Source organism: Dipodomys merriami, unplaced genomic scaffold, assembly GCF_024711535.1.
Source record: "Dipodomys merriami isolate MVZ:Mamm:240054 unplaced genomic scaffold, mDipMer1.0.p SCAF_3, whole genome shotgun sequence".
In the NCBI taxonomy this organism is placed as follows: Eukaryota; Metazoa; Chordata; class Mammalia; order Rodentia; family Heteromyidae; genus Dipodomys; species Dipodomys merriami.
In genome coordinates, this window is record NW_027204492.1 from 31,425,856 (window position 1) to 31,432,500 (window position 6,645).

A 6,645-nucleotide genomic window follows, 5' to 3' on the forward strand; every position below is an offset into this window, starting at 1 on the left:
ACAACAACAACAAAAAAGAATCTCAAGGACTTTCCTACCCGGGCTGGCTTTGAACAACGATCCTCAGATCTCAGCCTCCTGAGTAGCTAGGATTACAGGTGTAAGGCACCAGCACCTGGCTTGATCAATATCTTTTGTGTGAGTGTGTGCCTATCCTGGGTCTTAAACTCAGGTTCTGGGCAATGTCCTTAAGCTTTTTTGCTCAAGACTAGCACCCTACCACCTGAACCACAGCTCTACTTACAGTTTATTTTGCTTTTTGTTTTTTTGCCGGTCGTGGGGCCTGAACTCTGGGCCTGGATGCTGTCCCTCAGCTCTTCAGCTCAAGGCTAGCACTCTACTATTTGAGCCACAGCACCATTTCCAGCTTTTTCTGCTTAGGTAGTGCTGACGAATTGAACCCAGGGCCTCATGCATGCAAGGCAAGCACTCTACCACTGAGCCACCTTCCCAGCCCTCTACTTACAGCTTTTTGGCTAGTTATTTGGAGAGTTTTGTGGACATTTTGCCCTGACTGGCTTTGAACCATGATCTTCACATTGCAATCTCCTGAGTAGCTAGGTTTACAGGCCTGAGCCATTGGTGCCTGACAAGTTATTGTTTTGTTTGTTTTTAGCCACTTCTGGGGCTTGGACTCATGGCCTGTTCCTGCGCTTTTTTTTGCTCAAGGCTAGCACTTACCACTTGAGCCACAGTGCTACTTCTGGCTTTTTCTGTTTATGTGGTAGTGAGGAATCAAACCCAGGGCTTCCTGCATGCTAGGCAAGCACTCCACCACTCAGCCACATTCCCAGCCCTGAGTAGTATTTTTTTTTTTTTTTGTTTAGTGGAGTATTTTTTATTAGAATACATTAGTTATAAAGTGTGGAGGGGGATTCATTGTGATATTTCCACTCATGTACACAAGGTATTCTGCTCAATCTTATCCACTCTATCACTCTCCCTTCCCCCCTTTGATCAGTATCTTAGGTGGCAAGCCTGCAGAGCAGCTTAGTTCAGTGTAGTCACTAAGTGGTCATAATGTATTATGTCACAAAGGCCTCCACACTATAAAGCCAGGGTCTCTTAGGAGTGAGGTTAATTTCCCCTGAGGGTAAGTAGTGGGCAGAAGGGTTTTTGTAGTGGTGGTGTTTTAAACTGTCCCAAATTGGGGGAGGAGGAGAGGGTGAGGGGGGGTGGGGGAAGGCGGGGGTTGTTCATTTGGTTTTGGTTTTGGACAGTTGTGGGACTTTAACTCTGGGCCTCGGCGCTGTCCCTTCAGCCTCCTGAGTAGCTAGGATTGCAGGTGTGATCCACCGGCATCTGGCTCCAAATAATGTTTTTATAGTGCTTAATTCTTTCTTTGGAAAGTTAGTTTGTATCCACAGCAAAAATATTCATCAATATTTTCTTCTTCAGGTATTGTAACTAAACTAAGGACTGATTTACAACTAGTGCCACCCTGAAATAGATGTAGACAAGACCTGAAGCTCAGAGGGAGATCAGACATCTAATTTGAACCTGAAACGTAGGTACTGTGATTGGGATTTACCTTATTCTGTATAGTAAGCTCATTTTGTTGTTTTTACTTTTTTTGTTTTCTAGAATATTTTTTATTTATGTGTGTGTGTGTGTGTGTGTGTGTGTGTGTGTGTGTGTGGTCAGTTACGGGCCTGGGCGCTGTCTCTCAGCTCTTTAGCTCAAGGCTAGTGCTCTACCACTTGAGCCACAGCACCACTTCTGGCTTTTTTTTTTTTTGTCGGTCGTGGGGCTTGATCTCTGGGCCTGGGTGCTGTCCCTCAGCTCTTCAGCTCAAGGCGAGCGCTCTACCACTTGAGCTACAGCGCCACTTCCTGTTTTCTGGTGGTTTATTGGAGATAGGAGTCTCACGGTCTCTCCTGCCCGGGCTGGCTTTGAACCGCGATCCTCAGATCTCAGCCTCCTGAGTAGCTAGGATTACAGGCGTGAGCCACCAGCTCCCGGCATTGGCTTTTTTTTTCTGCTTATGTGCTGCTGAGGAATCGAACCCAGGGCCCCATACATGCAAAGCAAGCGCTCTACCACTGAGCCACCTTCCCAGCCCCCTAGAATAATGTTTTAATTATAGAAAATGATGGATTTTAATGACATTTTCATACATGTATATAATGTTTTTTATTATATTCACGTCCCCTTGCTCTCTCTTCTCCCCCTTCTACTCCCCTATGGGCTTCCTTACCTTCCCAAATAGTCCTCCTTCTACTTTTATGTCTTTTCTTTTTAAATCAAAATGTGATATTCCTTTGAATCTGTTTTTGTTGTTATTTGTTGGTGATACTGTGGTTTGAACTCAGTGCCTAAAACTCGCTAGGCTTGCTTGCTTGATGCTTTTACCGCTTGAGCCATTCCTCCAACCTGGCTTTTTGCTGATTATTTTAGAGATGGAGTCTTGTGGACTTTTCGAACTAGTGTAGCTTTGAGCTATGATTCTCTGGATTTCAGTCTCCTGAATAGCCAGGATAACAGATATGTGCCACCTGCAACCATAACTGTATCTTTTATTTGAATTTCCTTTATAACTAAAGATGTTGAAGATTTTTCATTTATTTATTAGAATTGGCTTATTTTTTAATATATTTTTATTGTGAAAATACAGGGGGGTTACAATTACATGGGTGAGATAATGAGCACATTTCTTATCAAGCATTGTAGCCTCCTGCTTTGTTTCCCCTTCCCATCCCTTCGTATCCCCCCTTCTGTCCCCCCCACCAAAGTTGTGAAGTTCATTTTTCAACATAACGACTTGTACATCTCATTGTTGCAATGGGTCCACCTGTATCCCTGTTTTAACAATTTGTTTTTTCCCTTCCCCTCCACATATAGAATTGGCTTATTTTTAAAGACAGATATTCTTTTTGTGCTGTTGCTGGGGCTTGAATGCAGGGTCTGGGTACACTATCCCTTAGCTTTTGCACTCAAGTCTGGCACTCTGCCTCTTGAGCCACTGACCTACAGTTTTTTGGTGCTTAATTGGAAATATAAGTTTCACAGACTTTCCTGCCCAGTCTGACTTCAAACTGCTCATATCTTAGCCTCTTGAATAACTAGGATTACAGGCATGAACCATTGGTACCTGACTAAAATCAGGTCTTTGACTAGACACTGTTAATTATTTGGGTAAGTCCGGTGTGCACATATTCGTGTGTGTGTGTGTGTGTGTGTGTGTGTGTGTGTGTGTGTGTGTGTGTGTGTGTGTTGGTCATGGGGCTTGAACTCTGGGCCTATGCGCTGTCCCTCAGCTCTTCAGCTCAAGGCTGGTGCTCTACCACTTGAGCCACAGCATCACTTCCGGTTTTCCTGTGGTTTATTGGAGATAAGAATCTCACGGGCTTTCCTGCCCAGGTTGGCTTTGAACCACAGGCGTGAGCCACCAGTGCCCAGCTGCACATATTCTTAATAGCCATTATTGTTACGATAATCTTGAGAATCTTCCTTGTATAATTACAATGATCAAACTATTTAAGTTCCACTACCCTTCAACTCAGTTTAGGTTAAAGTTGCTATGTAAAAATAGCTGAATGGCTTGGTTTTTGAGAAGTATGATCTTAGTCCTGTCTGTACTGGCATACTGTGGAAGTTATAGAAATTGTGTTCATTTAAGCCTCTATCAGTATTATAGTTGTGTTCATACTGCTCAACAGTGAACAAGGAAAGGCAGGGTAATTTCAGTAACCTGAGATATTAGCACTGGTACAAGGAGAGGCAAGTGAGGTAGCATCATAAATACATATGACCTTGTCAACTTTGAGCCAATCATCCTTAGTTTTCTCTTTATATACTTGATAGCAGTGAAAGTTTTGTTTTATTGTACAAATGTAACTGAGGAAAATTCTAGATAGGATGATCTGCCATGTTGGAAACATATGTTTGATCTAAAATTGTTTGAAATGACATTGGCAATAAATATCAAATAAGATATGTGTTACTGCCAGGTGCTGGTGGCTCATGCCTATAATCCAAGCTACTCAAGAGGCTGAGAGCTGAAGATCATGGTTCAAAGCCAACCCCGGGCAAGAAAATCCATGAAACAGGGCCCTGGGTTCAATTCCTCAGCACCATATAAGCAGAAAAAGCCGGAAGTGGCGCTGTGGCTCGAGAGGTAGAGTGCTCACCTTGAGCTGAAGAGCTGAGCAACAGAGTTCAGGCCCCAAGGCCAGCCAAAAAAAAAAAATCCATGAAACTCTGATCTCAAATTAACTATAAAAAAGCCAGAATGGAGCTGTGGCTCAAGTGGTAGAGTACCAGCCTTGAGCACAAAAGCTTAGGGACAGTGCCCATGCCCAAATTTCAAGTCCCAGGACCTACACACACACACACACACACACACACACACACACACACACACACACACACACACACACACCAGGACCTCCACATACACACACACACACTCACAAACAATATGTACCTGGACTTCAACTGGGTTCATTCTAACTACTCAGGCCTTAGACTTATTTTTAAAATACAATGATGTAGGAGCAGTTGGGAGAGAATGCAGTATGAGAAAACCTTACCCCATTTTAATCTCTCACACTCTCATTTTATTTTATTTTCTGAACTTCAAAAAGTTGTACAAGGGGACAATTTAACATGTCCATCTAAGTGTCCAGTGCTTCTTTCCATCCTTCTTCCCCATCCTATCAATTCCTTCCCTAAAGATTCCTTTCATGTTTTCTACTTTGTTTATCACATATGTACATTGAGTACTCTTGCTGTATTTGTCCCCTGTTCCCTTTTCATTCATTTACCCTCTTACATTATCTACCCCTTACTATCAATCTCATTTCAGCTTCTGGTATTCATTTAGTTAAACTTTTTGTTAACCATTTGAAAGGTTTACTCCATGAAGTTTCCCTCCTATATGTACTATATGTTGTCAAATAATGTATGTAGCCAGGCGCCGGTGGCTCACACCTGTAAACCTAGCTACTCAAGAGGCTTAGATCTGAGGATCAAGGTTCAAAGCCAGCCCAGGCAGGAAACTCTGTGAGACACTTGTCTCCAATTAACCACACAAAAGCTACAAGTAGAGCTGTGGCTCAAGGGTAGAACACCAGCTTTAAGCAGGAAAAGCTAAGGGACAGTGCCAGGCCCTGAGTTCAAATAAATGTGGTTTTTTTGTAAGTGTGAAACAGGATTATTTGCTTTTGTCTGCAGCATATTTCCTCATTACTAATTCACTTAGCACAGGCCTTTAGCCCCACATCCACATAAATTCTTAGCTGCTTTGAAAATAGTCTCAATTTTTTGTTGTTGGTAGTAGTGGTGGGAGCTTGAACTCAGGGCCTGGGTGTCCCTAAGCCTATTCACTCAAGGCTGGCACTCTATCATTTTGAGCCACAGTACCATGTCCGGTTTTCTGGTGTTTAATTGGAGATAAGAGTCTCACAGACCTTCCTGCCTGGACTGGCTTTGAACTGCAATGTTCAGATTTCAGTGTCCTGAGTAGCTAGGATGACAGGCATGAGCCACCAGCACCTTTGGGAATTTGAGAAGCAAAAATGCTTTGATTTCACACATGATTTTATTTAGAGATTTCCTCAAACTGAATTATTAAATTTTCCATTTATCATAATGATCATTACAGGAAAATGAAAACTTCAGGTCCTAAGCCCAAGCCCATATATAATAGAAGAAGAAAAAGACGTGTTAATTTTGTACAGAATTACATGCCAATTGAAGAAAGGTAATAATAGTTTCTATATTTATTTTGTGCCATGTCTCATTAAGTATTACGGTAGAATATTATCTTATTAGATGGAGAGAAATCAGGACCAGAAACACATAGAAACACATAGTTTAACTCTGTAGGATTGATTTGTGAAAAGATTGGGGCATTAGTTTAGCAAACTGAGTATTGTGACAATATGTTACACAAGCGAAAGCTTTTAAAAAGTGGATGCTGGTGGTGCATGCCTGTTATCCTAGTTACTCAAGAAGCTGAGACCTGGATGACAGGAGTTTGAAGCCAGCCTGGGCAGAAACATTTGAGAGACTCCATCTCCAGTTGACCAGACTGGAGTCATAGCTCATGCGATAGAGCACCAACTGTGAACACATTCCAAACAAGACCTCAGTGCACTAAGTTCAAGCTCTAGTGCTAGCACATGCATGCGCGCACACACACACAACCAAAAAAAGCAACCAAAACACTATTTTAGAGAGAGAATTTTGTGTATGTGTGCCAGCACTAGGGCTTGAACTCAGGATAAGGGTGCTGTCCTTTAGCTTTTTCTGCTCAAAGCTAGCTCTCTACCACTTGAGCTACAACTATACATCTGACTTTCTTTTTGAGTGCGGGGATGGTTAATTGGAGATAAAAGTCTCACATACTTTTCTGCCCAGGCTGGCTTTGAATCACAATCATATCTCAGCATCCTGAGTAGCTAGGATTACAAGCATGAGCTACTAGCATCCGGCTATAGAGAGATATTTTTAGAGTGATAATAATCAAGACTACAATATTTTTCAATTATTTTTAATGATTTTAATTTTTAATTCTTTGGCATAGCTAGATGTTAGAAAGTGTATATATATATGTGTGTGTGTATATATTCACTTTTGTGTGTGTGTGTGTATATATATATATATATATATTATATATTCACACTTCTAAAAAACTTCCAA

The 6,645-nt window shown here is 41.8% G+C and overlaps 1 long non-coding RNA gene across 2 annotated transcripts in view; it reads left to right on the top strand.

Annotated features, from left to right (window-relative positions):
* Positions 1 to 1,403: 1,403 nt before the first annotated feature.
* The window catches only part of LOC138839399 (uncharacterized), a 10,390-nt gene continuing 5,148 nt past the window's right edge, over positions 1,404 to 6,645 (top strand). The window contains exons 1-2 of one of the 2 annotated variants that reach the window (XR_011375962.1): positions 1,404 to 1,511; positions 5,606 to 5,704. This is a non-coding gene — a long non-coding RNA (uncharacterized lncRNA). The remainder of the gene's footprint in view (positions 1,512 to 5,605; positions 5,705 to 6,645) is intronic. The other variant, XR_011375963.1, reaches the window with a different exon arrangement.